Raw genomic sequence first — 22225 nt, forward strand, 5'->3', positions numbered from 1 at the left:
AGATATAACATGGAGGAATTCATATCAGTTTCTACAGAGATTGTATAATTTTTGGCAGATATCTACAACTTCCATAAATCAATATATCTTCCTACCTTAAACCCATCAAAGAGGAGGGTGGGAAGTATTTCTACTGTGGCATTAGAAGTCATGAGGAGACCATCTCATCAACTACTACCAACACCAGTGTCACTGACAGATCTAAGTAACAGAAGGTCCTTAATGGTAGCATTTAATCCACACTTGGTTTTGATGCCACATGGATGGGTGGACATAGGATTCTGACATCCTATGAGTGAACAAAGTGTTACTGTCATAGCAGAGGCTACAGGGTGTTGAATGCCTTGGAAAGAGAAGATGGTAGATGCCGAGGTTCTGTATATAGCAGAAATCAAGGTGAGACAGAGGACAACAGAAGACATTACCAAAGTAAAATAGACAATCGTTATTGGTTCCTCACCTACATATGAACTTCAGAGGCTTTCCGAGATCCAAACACTTAGTCATATGTGTTTGTCACAGTTATAGAGCCACAAACCAATATCAAAACAAACTATACTTATGTTATCTTAACTGGAGGATGTGTGTCCCCAAATATCTCTGAGTACTCTAAACAACTTCATCTGAAAGATGAGGAAATATCAGTCCTCAATGTATAATCCAGAAACAAAATAGTCCAGCAACTCCGAAAAAAATCATAATTTTTAAAAAATATTTTTTGAAATATCAAATCATGGTAACTTCAAATCTAATGTTACTTTTCTCACTGACCATAGAGGAAATGTTACAAAAGCTGCATGTCATTGACAAAACAATTTAATTTTCATTTTCATTCAATGTCTTTCTTATACTATGAATTGATTTTCTTTTTCTGGATATGGGATCTATCTGCATCAACTCTTTTCTTGGAAATAAAACTAGTGCTCTGGTTTGAAAATGGCTTCTTAGAATCCTCTAAATCCCTGGTATCTTTTCTATGAGTATGTAGCTACACTATAACCATAAACCTCCCTTAGACCTCATACCACTGAATCCTAGAGAACTATGAGTAAACTTAGAAGTGCCACTTTTTATTTGTCAAATATGATCTTTATATATGCAGTGTTTAGCTACAAAAAGTATAAAGGCAGTTGATAAAACAACAGAGCACTGGCTCATAGCTTCCAAGGTCCCAGGGTTATACTATGATGGTGAGCTGTCTACTGACCTTGATGGTAACTAGTGTTAAAGGAAGATTTTATTGTGCTTTGCTGATGGACATTTATGACTTGTTTCTATAGGCATTTAACTTTACTTCACCTGAGTGGATCGAGAATAAAAATAAGACTGATAGGTTCAAAGAAGAGAAAAATAACATCAAAATGTGAGAATCTTTTTTTTTAATTAGGTATTTTCCTCCTTTACATTTTCAGTGTTATCCCAAAGGTTCCCCATACCCACCCACCCCCAATTCCCTACCCACTCACTCCCCCTTTTTGGCCCTGGCATTCCCCTGTACTGGGGCATATAAAGTTTGCAAGTCCAATGGGCCTCTTTTTGCAGTGATGGCCGACTAGGCCATCTTTTGATACATATGCAGCTAAAGACAAGAGCTCCCGGGTACTGGTTAGTTCATATTGTTGTTCCACCTATAGGGTTGCAGTTCCCTTTAGCTCCTTGGGTAATTTCTCTAGGTCCTCCATTAGGGGCCGTGTGACCCATCCAATAGCTGACTGTGAGCATCCACTTCTGTGTTTGCTAGGCCCCAGCATAGTCTCACAAGAGACAGCTATATCGGGGTCCTTTCAGCAAAATCTTGCTTGTATGCAATGGTGTCCTCTTACTCCCTAATCAGTAGCTTTATAGGAAACTAACAATAAAGGAAGCAAGAAAATACATTTTAGTTTTTCTTCTGCAGTAATGTAATTCTTGACTGTATTTCTTAGTTAGTTGCTCCTTATGGATTTTGACCAGGTCACTTCTACTTGGCTTCTCTCTGGGTTATATATTTTTCCTAACATGGTGACTGGATATCATATGGAATACACTCATACCAATGTTGTAAGTGTCACAGTTATGAGGGGACTTCCCCAATGAAGGTGTTTCAGCTCTTAGGAGAAAAGCATTCTGGCAGTTGGGAGCCAAGTGATATTACAAAGTCATACAACATAACACGCTTTACACAGAAGACTTCTTGGGAGAGACACAAGAGGGTGGCTGCCTCTGCTGAGGAGAGAAACATCAAGGAACTGAGCAAGAGGCAGGTGTTATATAGGGTTCCTCAGGGGTGGAGCTTTCCAGGGTAAGAATTGGTGGTATTTCAAGGCAAGCCCAGGAATTGGTGGGATTTTGAGCTCAAGGACTGATGGCGTTTGTGGATCAGGGACTGGTAGGTTTTCAGACTCAGAGACTGGTGGCATTTAGTGAGTTTTCAAACCCTTCAGTGGACTCTGACTTTTTACCCTACAAGTGGTAGCCAGTCCTCTTAATCTTTTAAGTTTTTACTTTTATTTTATTTGTATGAGTCATTATGCTTACCACATATGTGTCTTGGGTACAGGGTGGCCAGGAGTGGATCTGCTGTTAGAAAAAGCCACCATGTGGGTTCTGGGAACTGAACCAGGTGGCTGGACTGTGAGATCAGCAGTTAAAAGCACTTGCTGTTCTTGCAGAGGACCTGGCTCATTAGTAGTCATTCTACCCTAGAACTGTCGAAACCTCACTCCAAGCACCTTCTGTCAGTTTTTAAAATGTCACAGTAACAGCTCTGATTCAAGAACAGAAATAAAGCAGCTCTTGATGGAAACAGTGGCAAAAGTAAGTTGCAACTCCCTTTAATTCACCACTCAATAAACCACAAAAATGGTGTGAAAGCATGAGGGGGCCATCATGGGCAGACAAGACAGGGAACAGAATAGCCAGTTTCCATCAAGAATGAGCAGCAAAATGTGGACAGTGGGGTGAGGGGAGAAAGCATGAAAAAGATTTAGTTCAAGAAATTGACTTACATGATCGTAGGAGCTGGTGACTTAGGACAGAAATCCACAAGGCATAGCAGGTTTTCTTTACATAGTGTGATATAATATATTTTGGCCACTGGCCAAGAGTACCTTTACATTTCCCTTGGGCTAAACGTCAGGCAGGTTTCTCCTTCAGTACTGGCCACTGTCATCCTTTTTTTATTAAAGCACTTATTTTAGGTAGCTTAATTCTTTCTCTATCCCTTTGAGACACAAATACTTTACAGTCCTAGCAATGTCTTGCTCAAGAACCTGAAAGTTCTTTCACTGAAATGTAATCATGAAAAATATCAGATCCAAGGCCAATGAGATGACACAAATTTTAAAGGAGTACGTTTCTCAAGCCAGGGGCCCTGAATTTGATCCTCAGAACCCATGCATGAGTGGAACAGGTAGGACAAAGTTGTCCTCTGCTCTCCATAGATAGTCTGTGGCATATATCCTTCCACACACACAATCATGATAGTAGTATATATTTTAAAAGAATATAGCTGCTCTTTCTCTTATCTCTGGGAAAGTATGTGTCTCATTTCCATGAATGGAAAATAGCATACACAAACGGCATAGTCATGACAACCAACATTTCCATTAATGTCTTCCAGCACTTTTCCCTAACTCCTTCAAATATCTGATTCTAATACTTTGAAAAAGTTTTGCTTTTTATTATGAGCTTAATTTATTCAAAACTATGAAAGGCTGAAAAAATAGTTCCTTTACAGGGATCATATGTTAATGGTTTTTACCTTTTTATTGCAGTAAACATGATCAGTTCTATCACTTAATAATTCAGATTGTTCTGCTAATACTAAACAATAGTCAAATTATATTCCTTTTATACATGCATGCTAAGTGTGAAATATATAGACATCAAAAGTAAACACTTAAAATCCTAAACTAGGAATACATAATATTTATTTAATACTAATATGTTCAAATGAGAAACACAAAATAAATTGAACAGATTATAAGTGTGTGTGTGTGTGTGTGTGTGTGTGTGTGTGTGTGTGTGTGTGTGGCCTACTTTTTATTATTTCTGCGAAGTTGATTTTAGTCTCTGTCTCCTCTTTCAGAAGATCTAAACAAAGACTTCTTGCTCATTTAACCAGTCTAGTACTATATATATATATATTTAACTTTAGAGATCAAAGTAACAGCTCATCAGGTTGTTGCTTATGTGAACATTTTTTGAATTTCGTTAGAGTATTTAATAAACAGAATTGCTGATAATGATTTGTTAACCCTATAATCAGGATATAGTAATTTCTTCAGTGGTTTCATTGAATGGCTTTGTTTTGTACAATGTAATGATACCAATTTAACTAGTTGTAAATGTATCTTCTCTCTAACTTGTGTGAGTGATAGATTATTATAAAACTTATAACATTAGGGCATTCATTCTTTAGCCATGGCCAATCTTCACATATGATAGAACCTGTTTTCCCTACAAAGTCATGGATTCCTTTCTCTCAGTCTATAATACGAGGGAAAGACGAAAATGCTGACTTTTTGCCTCGGTTGTGTATTTACCTCTTTTGTTTTGATCAGCTAGCTGAATTACTCTGCATGTAGGCATGTTAATCATTGGAGGAAAGTGACTTATGGTCTTTTAAGGCTGAAGTAATATAGTAGTAGCTATAATGTCTATAAGATTAAATGATTCCTTTTCTTTAACCCTAAAACGTACTTGAACGTCTCCAGTCATTGTCCATTGTCTTAAACATTCAGTTACCTTGGCTTCCTATAGAAGCAGACCTTCACAGACAGGCCATGGGAGTTCAATAATCTTGAGGAATAAGAGTTACTCCAGGGACATCTTGCAAAAGCAAAACTTGGGTTTTTGGTTAACTAGACCATGTCAGCCAACACTCATTAACCACTCATATCTCTCTCCTCCATTTTCCAAATATTTCTCTATTTTAATTTTAAAGTACATGTCAGTATCTTCTCTCTCAGCTAAAATACTTAGTTTTCATCTTGTGAAAATGACTATTTTAATTGTATCTCTTTTCTGCCTATTATTTTTACTCTTACTTTTGTTTGTATTTTTTGGAAAGGGCAATCCTGATATGTAGGGACTTAAAGAGCTGGACCACTGGCCTAGGACTTTAGTTAACTAATGTACATGAGTGCACAGCTAAAGACAGGGGGATCTCAGGGCAGTCTAGAGCCCTTCGTCCATGGAGTTCTTATCTACAGGGTGTTGCTATATAAAAATTTTTCTACATTTCTCTTCTTGAATTGCTGATCTTTCAACAAAACAAAACTCAATCTAAGTCTTCTCTCCATCTGTGAAAATCAGCTCCAGGCAGAAAGCCAGAGTTATAGTAGGACCCACAGTATTGGTTTTCCTTTTATCAGGACCACCTTCTCCTTCAAGTTAGTTATTGACTATCTTAAGTCATTGCTTCAGATTTGTTTGCACCTCAATGTTTTTCCTTTTTGTATTCTTACAGTGATTGGTCAAGTACTATATTCTTTACTGGGGAGACAGAAGTGGCTGTCTTAAAATATTACACACTTAAAGAATGGCAGTTTTATCACAGACACAAAGTGCTCTGCCAAAAAAGAGCTCATTAGAATTCCCAATATCCTTATGTGCTTATGTAAAGTGTCCTCTTGTTTTCATTGAAAAACATACGTTTCCTACATCAGTGCCTAAATACACAGCTGGTCAATTGCTTGAACTGACTTACCACGAACTAGAATGGCACGCAAATATTTTTATGAATTTCTCTCAAAGACATGATGTGTACTTTGGAGATTATGTTTAGGCCGATGGTGCATGAAGTATTTTTAAAATATTTGTCTGTTTATGGGCAATTTTTAGCTGTCTTTCAAATTCCAAAATTAAACAAATAATGTAAGAATGCAAATTGAATCACTGTAAAATTTTCACAGAGTATTAAAGCTCTGAACACATCAAACGAAAGCCTCGTTCATTCTCTTACATTTATGTTTCCTGACCTCAAATCCATTCCCATTGTCTATTGAACTGCCAAATCCTGTGGCTCAAAGAGAAAAATTGCACTCGGACTGCAATTTACACCTGAAAACCTAGAAGAAAGAGAAAAGTTACTGTGTGAGGAGAGTGAGTGCTTCCTTTGTTCTTTTTGGTAAGGCTATTGTTGTCACCAGCAAACATGAAAAGTATGGTTTCCCTAACTTCCTATTATCTGCTGGCCTATGACTAGTATCACCACGTATTCTCTTTGAGACTGTTTGGGGGCTACAAACATGGGTGACACCAACCCTGAGATTAGTTTATGTGGTCATGGATGAATCATATAGATGTAATTAGATTAATAATTGATTTTATGTTGAGTCAATGAAAATAAGATCAGATGATTCATTTACTTTTGCCTTTTATTCTTCTTTCTTTAATATGATATTTTGATTCCATGAGAATTTCATCATAGTGTGTAACACATTTTTGTCATATTTATAACTTCTCCTTAACTCTCCCAGGTGCCCAACACCGTATCCCCATCTCAACTTCTTATCTTCATCCCTTCTTTGTTTTCTAATCAGTGAGTAGAATTGGTGCTGCCATAATCACAAGAGGGTGGAGCCACCCAATGGAGCAAGTCACCAGTGGCCACAAACCCAGGAAAAAACAACTCTCTTCCCTTGTAGCCATCAGTGGCCTGCTGCTCTTCAACTAAAAATGTTTCAGGAAGAAGCATTACACGACCCATGCTAGAATTTGAACTAGCTTTATCTTGTGCAGGTCTTGCATAGAAAAAAAAAACACAGTTGCTATGCATTCAGAAGTATGACAACCATGTCACAAGCAGAAGACAGGCTTCTTGTGTTATTCTTCACACTCTCGCTCTTACAACCTTTCCACCTCTTCTACAGTCTTCCCTGAGCCTCTGAGTTGATATGCATGCCCTAATAAGGCTAAGCATCCATTCACCAACTCTCAGCTCTTTGATCAGTGAATGATTTTCCACGTTAACTGCTGCTGCCCATTGAAAATGTAGCCTCTCTCACCAAAGCTGAGAGCAGTACAAATCTATAGCTATAAACATAAATACTTAGAAGGCTGTGTGATGACATGACATAAGTTTAGTAAAACAATGTCTGTGTGACCATCCCTGCCCTCAGAGATCTTCAGCTGATGTGGGCCCATGAGAAAAAAATGGAGCAGAGACTGAAGGACAGGGGGTTCAGAAGGCTAGTGAATACATATGGTAATGAAGATACACTAGGACCAGCTTTAGGGAGACAGATCAAATTTACCTGTTATTCGAATGTTATATAGTTTTAGTGACAGGTGGGATGTGGAGAGTGGAATATCTAAGATGGGTAAAGGTCATTGGTTGAAGGCTTAAGGTACCAACATATCTCATTAGCATAGAGGCATCCCAGAAATCTCAGGTGCCTTAAAATGTATGGATTCTTATGGGAAGAAAGGAAGTTAAACCTGTAATTTTACATTTTGCAGAGGTAGAGGTGTGTATAGGTTAAACTCAGAGAAGGAGCAACCCTGCTAGTAAAGGGAACGCTCCATTTTGTCCCAAGGCTAGACTGATATTTGAACAACGGATGACTTCCACCTTAGTTGGCAGGGTTTTCCCTGAAGGTCCCCTGATTAGGCCTATGAGATTTTGCATGGAATTACACAATCAAAAATGATATTTCCTCATGTGCACAACTCTCAAATCTAATAAGAAAGTAATGGGTTATTCCTATAATACTGATACCACTTTTGTACCAATGAACATATCTTACCTGGCAGGCAGTATAGCAGCCAAGATCCAATTCTGAATAAGACCATTGATTTCTTTACTCCTCAGCAGCCTAAACATCTTCTGGCACAAGCCAGCAGGGAGAAATTTTGCTGGTCATTTTAAGATTGATCTATGTCTTACGACCAAAGCATTTGATGTCTACATCAATGGAGTCTTTTCATTAGCTACGGTAGGCAGTGTTGGCTGAGCCATTTAAAGAGACCTTAAATTTCTCTGAGATTAGATGCCCCTATAATACTGGAGGAGTTTGTCAACTCTAAGTGAATGTGTGAGACTCAAGCCTTACAGAATTGTAAAAGACAGCTGATGCCTGAGGTTTGCTCCTGGATGAAAGCTATCACGTTAACATGAACATTAGATCTCCTACCTCCAAGAAACTGAACTGTAAGGCTAGAAATAATATCCAGAACAGAACACTGTCTCCATCAGTCCTTTAATTTTATTTTTGTGAGGCTGTAACTTGTATGGATATCTGACTCGGAATCTATGAAATGACACAAATATTCTTTTAAATGGTATTGAATGTAAATCTGCTCCCCTAGTCTTATGTACTGGACTTGGTAGTCATCACATAAAGAAAGCCTTGAAATAAGGTCTTGATGATGAGAGTGGATCCGCAGGGACAGAACTTCAAGTTTCCTAGCTAGCCGCACTTTCTGTTTGTTCTCTGCATCCTGGTTGTAGATACAATGTGACCTGTTTCATGCTCCCTCCACTGTCTTTCACACCAAGATAGGTTGTATCCCTTCAAAATGTAAGCCAAATTAAGTCTTCTTTCCTTATATTGCTTTGGGTCAGGTAGTCTTTCATGTGGTGATTTTTAACATGTATGCTCTAGCTGTGAGTACAGCACAATTTCTACTAAAGAGAAGATCTCAGCCTATGCTGCCAGCCATCCCATCAACCTCAGCACAGTCTCAGGATCTCACTGTTCTTGGATTTATGAACCTTCTACAACTAAAGGGTTAATACTGGATCAGCAGTGCCTCAGAAACCAGCCTTATTAATATGACAGCTTCCCTTCTGACTAATCTGTGATCCGTCACAGCCCTTATGAAGTATCTCTTAATTATTGTATTGTATTATCTTGCATTATATGCTTCATAGACTTGTAAAAATAGTATGGAAAACAACACTAAAATGTGCCTCCCATTTAGGCTTACCAATGAGTTGTAGAAGAGACAAAAATAGAATATCAAGTTAAAGATGATCTTTGGTAGTGATCAATGGCAATAAGGAGAAAGATAGAATCCTAACAACAGAAACGTGATTCATGGCTAGAGTTTGCTGATGCTTTTCCATCAAGGTGTTTTGTTTTGTTTTGTTGTATTGCCTTCTGGGATTTTTGGCTCATGATGATAAAAGTGGTTGTGGTGGGGGTGGTGATGACAGTGATGATCATAATGATGCTGAGGTGGAAGAGAACACCGATGATGACAACGACAATGATGACAACACCATAACAGTAAGCAGGATAAGTCCACATCTGTCATGTTTCCCATTGCCAAGTGTGAAGACAATCCCTTATGCTACATTATTTTATGCATGCTACTCTACTCATTAACCCTATAATATGAGTTATTTTGGCATGTTCTGTATACATTATATTAGCATAAAAACTAAAGCATACAATCTAATAGGTGAGACTGAACATATTAAAATTACTATGGCATGATTCCTGGATAAGCAAGCTGGCAGGAAGTTATTGGCAGGGGTAGAAGATCTGAACATAGTGAAATTTCAGCTGGGATATAAAGACTTAAATAGAATCAACCACAAAACATCTGTGAGAGGCACAATCAGAAAAGGAAGCTAAATCAGTTTATTTGAGAGTACTGGAGACCTTGTAAAGAGTAAAACACTTTAAGTGATAGAGGAATGATTTGAGGGATATTGAGTAGACAGGTGATGGCATGACTTTATTTATGACAAAAAAATATCACTGTGGTCTATGCTACATTTAACCTTCAGCAACTAACCATCCTTGAGCAGTGTCAGGAGCTATGTTTTATATGGTCTTCAAGTGGACCAATTCCAGCTGTCACTATGCTATCTAGTTCATCCCTGACTCAACACAGTTAAGAAATGTTAAGGCAATTCTTATGATTTAGTCCTTGCTGTATTTCTACACATGTTAATGAGGTACCTTTGTAGTTAATCCTTATGTTTGTAATTATTAGAGATGCTGGAAAGCCCATGAAACCTAGGGTCATCAGCTATAAAAGATGAAGTAGACTGGGATAGCCACATAAACCTAAAAACAAAAATCTCTGGTTTTTGTTTATCTACTATTTATAAACCTATTCCAATTGTACAGCGCTTAGATGATGTCACAGTTTTAAGATCTAAATCACTCAAACATTTCTAACACAGGATAGCACATGACTTAAAGGGGTTTGCATTTGAGAAGCAGCTTTAGCTTGTAGATATGATGACAGCTAGGAGCTGTGTGTGGACTTTTTGATGCATTGTTAGCCTGTAGCAGAACCTAGAAGGCTCTCTTTGGCTCTTACAATGCATGCTGAGGTCAGCACACAGAAACAGCTGCTTAGTGCCCAGGGTTCACCAGCGTAGAGTCTCTAGCTATATTTCTGATTTTGTTTCTATAAAATTTTCTCCCTCACAAATCTATTTCTTGGCCTGTGTTTTCATTGCATGATGTTACTCATGATATTTGTATTTACAATATGCTAATAATGGCTAATGCACATATTCATTCAGTGTTTTCCATGTAGGTTGCTTAATACAGGCTACTAAAAGCAATCAGGGAGATGAGCCTTAGACTCGAGTATAACACTCAGCCTAGTTTTCAGAGAAAAACAAAACAAAACAAAACAAAACAAAACAAAACAAAACAAAACACAAGTCTATAGGTTATTCAACTCATGAAATCCAGACTCCAAGTCTACACATTGAGTGGATTTGAACTTGAGGATAGATTTATGTATTCTTTGTTATTTTTGTTTGTTTCTTTGTTTGTTTTTTGTTTGTTTTTGGTATTTTTTTCGAGACAGAGTTTCTCTGTATAGCCCCGGCTGTCCTGGTGTCCTGGAACTCACTCTGTAGACCAGGCTGGCCTCGAACTCAGTACTTTTGAGTGTTCTTATTCTTTAAACTCTAACTAATGGTTTAACTAATGAACACTCACAGACTGTGTGATAATGCTCCCAAGTCCATGTCACCCTAGCAAAGTCTTCCTAGTATGGCATCCTTGAGTAACATAGGCTTATCTGTGATTTTTTTTTCTCAATCCCCTGTTTTGGCAACACATGCCAAGGTCAGAATACAGAAACAACTGTTTCATGCCCAGCTTAAAATATCTTTGAGCTTGTTTGCTTACTAGAAGCCTCCTAGATGGTGAAACATGGATCAAATGATCACTACATTAGGAAATGATTATAGTATATAAAAACAATTTTTTAAATTTATTTTGGAGATGCCAGAAAACTTTTGTAGAGGGCAGAGATGTATAATGCTTAATTAAAATGGTATTTAATACAATTAGACATGTAATTTCAACCTGATGTTCATTAAAACAGCCTTAGAAATAGTTACAGAAAGTCAAATGAAATGGAATTTATCTTTTGTATAATACTGTTTGTAACTTTCGTAATCAGAAAGAAGTACTATTTGTATTTCTAATCCAAGAGATCCTAGTGTCTTTTAAATGGTGTGTCTCTGATCATGATACTAAAATTGTTAAACAATGTTTTTGTTATATATTGTCTGGATTTGACTAGCACTTGTACTGATGTAAAAAGAATAATTCAGAGGAAGTCAAGAGTCACGTTCACAGATGGCTTGAATCTTTCCGTAATGTATCTACCTCTAATCTGCTCTGCCAAATTGCCCTTCTTTGTGTTCTGTGATTGTTTGTTTATTCAGTTGCAATTGAATAGTGCATATGGAGTAGAATGGCAATGTATGCTCCTTAAACAGCTTGTGGCTAATCTTCTAATAGATACAGGATAGAACACAATAAGATAGAAATGGTTTTCTGAAGTAAATGTATTCAGACACCTTCTATCCCAGAAATTATGTATTATGTATATGAGCAATTGTACTGACCCCATTGATGATAGCTCTTGAGACCCTACTGTGCCCTCCAAGTGTAATGAAATAGACACTTTGAAGCTGAACTTTTCTAGTATAATTTTGCATTATTAGGTTTTTGCACATAAGGATGAACAGAGAGGGCTAGGGCAGTCCCATCCTATGAAATTCTTTTTAAAATCACGGGAACTTTCAGTGATATCTTAGAATTTGCAAATGAGTTTAAAGTACATTAACTTCTGACTATAAAATAATTTTGAAAGATAACTGTTTCATAACTAATGTCAGTAACAATTTTGAATTTTTTTTCTTATGAGTCTATTCAAAGTCCTCTCCCTGAATTCTATGAACTGAGCTTATCTTGGAATGAATTTGTCATGTTGTTTTATTTCTTAAAGCATAAAAATAGCTACATTAAAAAGATGGTAAATATGTCACAAATGGAAAGGATTTGCAATGTTTTTTGTTTTGCTTCTATTTGGGTGAGCAAACGAATTGTCAAAGGTATTCCAAGTCAAGTATATATTACAGAGACATTGTTAATTAGGTACTTTTAAAGGTTAATATCTTGAAAATATGCATTCAAGCAAAGAAAAAATACATGATAGCATAGGTAAAATGTTCTCTGGTCCACATTAATGTATTGTGTATGGTGGTCGGTTTGAATGTCAACATGTCACAATTTAGTATCACTAAAATAAAGAGTTAAACGGCTGCTGATCTGATGTCTTTAATTGATATAGAAAGGTCTTCACTTGGCATGTATGCTGTCTTCTGATAACAGTCTATATGGAGGAGAGTAGCAGAGAACTATTCCTTGACCTTTGGTGTCTCAGTGTCTCCAGCCCTAGTCCCTGTGATTGAGTTTGTCTGCCTGTTGCTACTGCTGTTGAGTTTTTCACTGGTTTGAGACCCAGTGGTTCCAGGATTCCATTGTTGACTACGGGCTGTCTACTCTCCAGGAACTCTTTGTGTTTGGCGTACATATTGAGACTACAGAGACATTCAGCTTCATGAACCAAACAGCTACTAGGTTCTCAGGCATCTCAAGTGTGAGAAAGCCACTGTGGAACCACACTGCCTGCCTGCTACATAGCCAACCTCAAGGACTGAGCATGTATCTACAATTCATCTTTTCAAATGTGAGACAGCTCTTGTTACTATTTCAACGTGCACTGATTTAGCAAATTCTTTAAACACACATACACACACAAGTTCTGTTTTTCTTGAAAAGCCTGATTAATCATATTCATCATGTCATCAAGTTACAACATATGTAAATTAAACACAATTAAACTGTAATTAATCATATTATCACAGAAGTAACTTTTTTTGTTTGGTTGATTCAAATGCTGTTCGGTTTCAGTTTGACAGTTTCATCAATGTGGACATAGCATTTAAATAACTGTCTTTTTCTTGAATAATATTGATTTGGTGGTACATAGTGACTTGATTATGAATTTGGCTATTTGTTTGTATACATACACACATACGTAAAAGTTACTATTTAGCATTTATTAAAGTACATAATAATGGCATTTTCTTATGCAACAATTTAAATTCTCTAAGAAAGTTGATACATAAAATGTGTTAACTATTTTGTAGAATGTGGCCCTTTGGGGGATGATTTTTGTATAAAAATAAGAAGTCTAGCTAAGTAAAATTATAGTTAAAGAGACAATTGAACACATTTTCAGCTCTTTTGTGAACCACTTTCTTCTTGTGAAAATCATAGCTTGAGTGTCAAGAGTTTCATCAGTTTTTCTAGTTTGTATTCACTTAATTATATTTATTTTCACTGAAGCCCTTGATACCACTATACATTATACTCATTTCCAGTAATATAATTACTGCTTATATTAAAGTATGATATTAATCAGTTCAGTGGTGTATTGGAATTTTTCACCTTTTCATTGTTGACATAGGAACCAACGTTTCATATGGGCAAAGAAATTCTGTTTGAAGATGGGTGAAGGTGTTCTGGAGACAAGAAAGCAAATCTCTGGAACGGGCGAGAGCCACAGAGCCTCTGAGGCGGCGCCATTTTCGGCTCCAGACAACCTGCCACCTTCCTGGTCAGAGCACAGGTGTCCACACAGCCCATGAGGCTTCTGCCTCACGTTCCGCGGGGGCCACCTTGATTCTGGGACTCCGCAGCGGGCAGTCTGCAGGCCAGAGCAACACAGCTTCTGGGAAAAATCCTGTTTTGGGCCTTCATCTTCGGCCAGGAGGAGGTCCAAACACCAGATAATTGTGCACCTCCCTGAAAGAGGAGAGCTTGCCTGCAGAGATTGCTCTGACCACTGAAACTCAGGGAAGAGAGCTAGTCTCCCTGGTCTGCTGATATAGTGTAACAAAATCACCAGAGGAACAATCTCTAAACAGAGACAACTATAACAACTAACTCCAGAGATTACCAGATGGCAAAAGGTAAACTTAAGAATCTTACTAACAGAAACCAGGACTACTCACCATCATCAGAACCCAGCACTCCCACTTCGCCCAGTCCAGGGCACCCCAACACACCTGAAAAGCTAGACCTGGATTTAAAAGCATATCTCATGATGATGGTAGAGGACATCAAGAAGGACTTAAATAACTCACTTAAAGAATACAGGAGAACACTGCTAAACAAGTAGAAGACATTAAAGAGGAAACACAAAAATCCCTTAAAGAATTACAGGAAAACATAACCAAACAGGTAGAAGACATTAAAAAGGAAACACAAAAATCCCTTAAAGAATTGCAGGAAAACACAACCAAACAGGTGATGGAATTGAATAAAACCATCCAAGACCTAAAAAGGGAAGTAGACACAATAAAGAAAACCCAAAGTGAGGCAACAGTGGAGATAGAAACCCTAGGAAAGAAATCTGGAACCATAGATTCGAGCATCAGCAAAAGAATACAAGAAATGGAAGAGAGAATCTCAGGTGCAGAAGATTCCATAGAGAACATCGGCACAACAATCAAAGAAAATGGAAAATGCAAAAAGATCCTAACTCAAAACATCCAGGAAATCCAGGACACAATGAGAAGACCGAACCTACGGATAATAGGAGTGGATGAGAATGAAGATTTTCAACTCAAAGGACCAGCAAACATCTTCAACAAGATTATTGAAGAAAACTTCCCAAATCTAAAGAAAGAGATACCCATGAACATACAAGAAGCCTACAGAACTCCAAATAGACTGGACCAGAAAAGAAATTCCTCCCAACACATAATAATCAGAACAACAAATGCACTAAATAAAGATAGAATACTAAAAGCAGTAAGGGAAAAAGGTCAAGTAACATATAAAGGCAAGCCTATCAGAATTACACCAGATTTTTCACCAGAGACTATGAAAGCCAGAAGAGCCTGGACAGATGTTATACAGACACTAAGAGAACACAAATTCCAGCCCAGGCTACTATACCCAGCCAAACTCTCTATTACCATAGATGGAGAAACCAAAGTATTCCACGACAAAACTAAATTCACCCATTATCTCTCCACGAATCCAGCCCTTCAAAGGATAATAACAGAAAAAAACCGATACAAGGACGGGAACCATGCCCTAGAAAAAACAAGAAGATAATCCCTCAACAAAACTAAAAGAAGACAGCCACAAGAACAGAATGCCAACTTTAACAACAAAAACAACAGGAAGCAACAATTACTTTTCCTTAATATCTCCTAATATCAATGGTCTCAACTCCCCAATAAAAAGACATAGACTAACGGACTGGCTACACAAACAGGACCCAACATTCTGCTGCTTACAGGAAACCCATCTCAGGGAAAAAGACAGACACTACCTCAGAGTGAAAGGCTGGAAAACAATTTTCCAAGCAAATGGTCTGAAGAAACAAGCTGGAGTAGCCATTTTAATATCGGATAAAATCGACTTCCAACCCAAAGTTATTAAAAAAGACAAGGAGGGACACTTCATACTCATCAAAGGTAAAATCCTCCAAGAGGAACTCTCAATTCTGAATATCTACGCTCCAAATGCAAGGGCAGCCACATTCATTAAAGACACTTTAGTAAAGCTCAAAGCACACGTTGCACCTCACACAATAATAGTGGGAGACTTCAACATAGCACTTTCATCAATGGACAGATCGTGGAAACAGAAACTAAACAGGGACACAGTGAAACTAACAGAAGTTATGAAACAAATGGACCTGACAGATATCTACAGAACATTTTATCCTAAAAGAAGAGGATATACCTTCTTCTCAGCACCTCATGGGACCTTCTCCAAAATTGACCATATAATTGGTCACAAAACAGGCCTCAACAGATACAAAAATATTGAAATTGTCCCATGTATCCTATCAGACCACCATGGCCTAAGACTGATCTTCAATAACAACATAAATAATGGAAAGCCAACTTTCACATGGAAACTGAACAACACTCTTCTCAATGATACCTTGGTCAAGGAAGGAATAAAGAAAGAAATTAAAGACTTTTTAGAGTTTAATGAAAATGAAGCCACAACATACCCAAACCTATGGGACACAATGAAAGCATTTCTAAGAGGGAAACTCATAGCTCTGAGTGCCTCCAAGAAGAAACGGGAGAGAGCACATACTAGCAGCTTGACAACACATCTAAAAGCTCTAGAAAAAAAGGAAGCAAATTCACCCAAGAGGAGTAGACGGCAGGAAATAATCAAACTCAGGGGTGAAATCAACCAAGTGGAAACAAGAAGAACTATTCAAAGAATTAACCAAACGAGGAGTTGGTTCTTTGAGAAAATCAACAAGATAGATAAACCCTTAGCTAGACTCACTAAAGGGCACAGGGACAAAATCCTAATTAACAAAATCAGAAATGAAAAGGGAGACATAACAACAGATCCTGAAGAAATCCAAAACACCATCAGATCCTTCTACAAAAGGCTATACTCAACAAAACTGGAAAACCTGGACGAAATGGAAAAATTTCTGGACAGATACCAGGTACCAAAGTTGAATCAGGATCAAGTTGACCATCTAAACAGTCCCATATCACCTAAAGAAATAGAAGCAGTTATCAATAGTCTCCCAGCCAAAAAAAGCCCAGGACCAGACGGGTTTAGTGCAGAGTTCTATCAGACCTTCAAAGAAGATCTAATTCTAGTTCTGCACAAACTATTTCACAAAATAGAAGTAGAAGGTACTCTACCCAACTCATTTTATGAAGCCACTATTACTCTGATACCTAAACCACAGAAAGACCCAACAAAGATAGAGAACTTCAGACCAATTTCTCTTATGAATATCGCTGCAAAAATCCTCAATAAAATTCTTGCTAACCCAATCCAAGAACACATTAAAGCAATCATCCATCCTGACCAAGTAGGTTTTATTCCAGGGATGCAGGGATGGTTTAATATATGAAAATCCATCAATGTAATCCATTATATAAACAAACTCAAAGACAAAAACCACATGATCATCTCGTTAGATGCAGAAAAAGCATTTGACAAGATCCAACACCCATTCATGATAAAAGTGTTGGAAAGATCAGGAATTCAAGGCCCATACCTAAACATGATAAAAGCAATCTACAGCAAACCAGTAGCCAACATCAAAGTAAATGGAGAGAAGCTGGAAGCAATCCCACTAAAATCAGGGACTAGACAAGGCTGCCCACTTTCTCCCTACCTTTTCAACATAGTACTTGAAGTATTAGCCAGAGCAATTTGACAACAAATAGAGATCAAGGGGATACAAATTGGAAAAGAGGAAGTCAAAATATCACTTTTTTGTAGATGATATGATAGTATATATAAGTGACCCTAAAAATTCTACCAGAGAACTCCTAAACCTGATAAACAGCTTCGGTGAAGTAGCTGGATATAAAATAAACTCAAACAAGTCAATGGCCTTTCTCTATACAAAGAATAAACAGGCTGAGAAAGAAATTAGGGAAACAACACCCTTCTCAATAGTCACAAATATCTTGGCGTGACTCTAACTAAGGAAGTGAAAGATCTATATGATAAAAACTTCAAATCTCTGAAGAAAGAAATTAAAGAAGATCTCAGAAGATGGAAAGATCTCCCATGCTCATGGATTGGCAGGATCAACATTGTAAAAATGGCTATCTTGCCAAAAGCAATCTACAGATTCAATGCAATCCCCATCAAAATTCCAACTCAATTCTTCAACGAATTAGAAGGAGGAATTTGCAAATTCATCTGGAATAACAAAAAACCTAGGATAGCAAAAAGTCTTCTCAAGGATAAAAGAACTTCTGGTGGAATCACCATGCCTGACCTAAAGCTTTACTACAGAGCAATTGTGATAAAAACTGCATGGTACTGGTATAGAGACAGACTAGTAGACCAATGGAATAGAATTGAAGACCCAGAAATGAACCCACACACCTATGGTCACTTGATCTTCGACAAGGGAGCTAAAACCATCCAGTGGAAGAAAGACAGCATTTTCAACAATTGGTGCTGGCACAACTGGTTGTTATCATGTATAAGAATGTTTATCGATCCATGTTGGGAGCCGCCCTCACATTTGCCATTATAAGATGGCGCTGACAGCTGTGTTCTAAGTGGTAAACATAATCTGCAAACGTGCAGGGGCAGTTTTCCCGCCATGTGTTCTGCCTTTCTCGTGATGACAACTGGGCCGATGGGCTGCAGCCAATCAGGGAGTAATACGTCCTAGGCGGAGGATAATTCTCCTTAAAAGGGACGGGGTTTTGCCATTCTTTTTCTCTCTCTTGCTCTCTGGCTCCTGAAGATGTAAGCAATAAAGCTTTTGCCGCAGAAGATTCTGGTTTGTTGCGTCTTTCCTGGCCGGTCGAGAGAACGCGTGTAAGAGATCCATACTTATCTCCTTGTACTAAGGTCAAATCTAAGTGGATCAAGGAACTTCACATAAAACCAGAGACACTGAAACTTATAGAGGAGAAAGTGGGGAAAAGCCTTGAAGATATGGGCACAGGGGAAAAATTCCTGAACAGAACAGCAATGGCTTGTGCTGTAAGATTGAGAATTGACAAATGGGACCTAATGAAACTCCAAAGTTTCTGCAAGGCAAAAGACACCGTCAATAAGACAAAAAGACCACCAACAGATTGGGAAAGGATCTTTACCTATCCTAAATCAGATAGGGGACTAATATCCAACATATATAAAGAACTCAAGAAGGTGGACTTCAGAAAATCAAATAACCCCATTAAAAAATGGGGCTCAGAACTGAACAAAGAATTCTCACCTGAGGAATACCGAATGGCAGAGAAGCACCTGAAAAAATGTTCAACATCCTTAATCATCAGGGAAATTCAAATCAAAACAACCCTGAGATTCCACCTCACACCAGTCAGAATGGCTAAGATCAAAAATTCAGGTGACAGCAGATGCTAGCGGGGATGTGGAGAAAGAGGAACACTCCTCCATTGTTGGTGGGAGTGCAGGCTTGTACAACCACTCTGGAAATCAGTTTGGCGGTTCCTCAGAAAATTGGACATAGTACTACCGGAGGATCCAGCAATACCTCTCCTGGGCATATATCCAGAAGATGCCCCAACTGGTAAGAAGGACACATGCTCCACTATGTTCATAGCAGCCTTATTTATAATAGCCAGAAGCTGGAAAGAACCCAGATGCCCCTCAACAGAGGAATGGATACAGAAAATGTGGTACATCTACACAATGGAGTACTACTCAGCTATTAAAAAATGAATTTATGAAATTCCTAGCCAAATGGATGGACCTGGAGGGCATCATCCCGAGTGAGGTAACACATTCACAAAGGAACTCACACAATATGTACTCACTGATAAGTGGATATTAGCCCAAAACCTAGGATACCCAAGATATAAGATACGATTTCCTAAACACATGAAACTCAAGAAAAATGAAGACTGAAGTGTGGACACTATGCCCCTCCTATGAAGTGGGAACAAAACACCCTTGGAAGGAGTTACAGAGACAAAGTTTGGAGCTGAGATGAAAGGAGGGTCCATGTAGAGACTTCCATATCCAGGGATCCACCCCATAATCAGCATCCAAATGCTGACACCATTGCATACACTAGCAAGATTTTATGGAAAGGACCCAGATGTAGCTGTCTCTTGTGAGACTATGCCGGGGCCTAGCAAACACAGAAGTGGATGCTCACAGTCAGCTAATGGATGGATCACAGGGCTCCCAATGGAGGAGCTAGATAAAGTAGCCAAGGAGCTAAAGGGATCTGCAACCCTATAGGCAGAACAACATTATGAACTAACCAGTACCCCGGAGCTCTTGACTCTAGCTGCATATGTATCAAAAGATGGCCTAGTCGGCCATCACTGGAAAGAGAGTCCCATTGGACACGCAAACTTTATATGCCCCAGTACAGGGGAACGCCAGGGCCAAAAAGGGGGAATGGGTGGGTAGGGGATTGGGGGTGTGTGGGTATGGGGGACTTTTGGTATAGCATTGGAAATGTAAATGAGCTAAATACCTAATAAAAAATGGAAAAAAAAAAGAAAGCAAATCTCTGTTTTCCTTGCTGCCATGAATGTGTCTGTATAAATGAATTAGACGAAAATGACCATCATCAGAGATATGAAGGGAAATACAATCTTCCAAATTGCATTGGACATTTTTGGAGAACTAGGTAGAAGATTAAGTGTCTGGGAAAATTCAGAACACTGAATGAAATGTGGACTTGGAATTTAACATTACCATAGGTTAAATTAATCTATTATATAATAATCAAGGGTTTTCAAAATCTCTGAACATAATGAGTAAGACAATGTGAGACTCTGTTTTATGGATACTATGAACTTGTATGTGTATCGGGATTATAGAGTTGTATCCACCTTTATATAATTCACATGGGAGATGGGAATAAATAAAAATAGAATTTGTCAAGGGGTTATGTGATCAAAGTGACATAGACTAATACAAGTGCAGGAAGCAAGGATTTAATAATTAAATACTTAAATTATTTAACTTTAGCAATTAAATAATTAAAATATTAATATGTTAGAAGAGATACTAAGATGTCACAAGAATATGGGACCAGATTAAAATAGGAAGCCTTATAGATCTCTGGAGGAATACCATTACACATAAGAAATAAATAGTAGATACCCTATGGCAAGAAGAGAAGTGGTGCATACAAATTAGAAAGATATCAAGGAGAATCTAGTAAAGGGGGCGAGAAAGACGTGATGGTCAGAAGACAGTAGGTGAGGAGGTAGCATCCTACACAGAGTCCAGAGCCATGATGAGAATGATAGTAGAAGCTTGAAGCCACCTAATGATCTTGTTTAGAGCACTGACACACTCTGGCTTATGAAATAGCCCTGCTAAGTGTGCTTTAAAGGGCAGCAAGAGAGAAAGAGCAAAGAGGGAATGGAGTGAATGAAAGTGACTGGACAAAGTTGTTATGATGGAGCCACGAAATTTGGGAAATGTTATATTAAAATACCTTAAGAACCCTTAAACATAAGAGAACCCTGAAGTTCAGTAACAATCAACAACTCTATGTATGCATGTATACTAGCTGTAATCAAGAAATGCATTGACATCATAGGATAAATGTAGATAAATAAAGTGTCTCAGAAGTGGCTTCAAAGCATTACATCATTTGGCATTTGATAAGGTAGACGAAGCTAACAAAGATTTTGAAAAGAAGATAGTTAGTGAATGAGTAATACATAGGGGGAAATCCAGAAGATTAAGAAAGTTAATCTTCTAAGGAGAAATCAAATCAAATTAATTCAATTAAAATTCTATCAATACAGAAATGATAGCAACTAATTATGACAATGGCAGTGTGGCTGCATGACTTACATTCTTGCTGCTATACTAAAATGTCAGACAGAATGACTTATTGGAAAAAGTATGTACTTTGGGGTCATGGTTTCAGATGTATTTTGTTCGTCATAGCAGGGACAGCATGGTACAATGAGTGACATAACTCGTTGCAGTCATAATTAATGGCCATCAGACAATAACAGTGAATACACACAGTATATAAAAAACAAAGACCAAAACTAGAATCAGATCATATATCCAAAAACAGTGATTCAGTTCTGGTAGCCTGGCTTCAGGTTGTAGATTCCACAGTTTCCCTAAATGATGCCACCAGATAAGAAGATGTATTCAAAGGTGACCCTTTGGGGAAACTTCAAACTGAAACTATAGTGTTGTGCCTCTGAACCACAAAGACTCATGACCATTTAATAAGGCAAAATCCATTCAGTCTGAGTTCAAGACTCCTGTGACCCTGTTTCAAACACCGTTCAAAAGTCCGAAGGCTTTAGTCTTTTCTGAGATTAAGGGCAAACTCTTTACTGTGAGACCTTTGAAATAAAAAGCCAACTTGTATACTTCCAATGTACAATGGCTGAGAGGAAGCATCCCAAAAGAAGGGATTAAAGGATAACAAGAAAAAAATTGGCAAAATATAGATCAAAACCCGG

This window comes from Mus musculus, chromosome 10 (assembly GCF_000001635.26).
Source record: "Mus musculus strain C57BL/6J chromosome 10, GRCm38.p6 C57BL/6J".
NCBI lineage: Eukaryota > Metazoa > Chordata > Mammalia > Rodentia > Muridae > Mus > Mus musculus.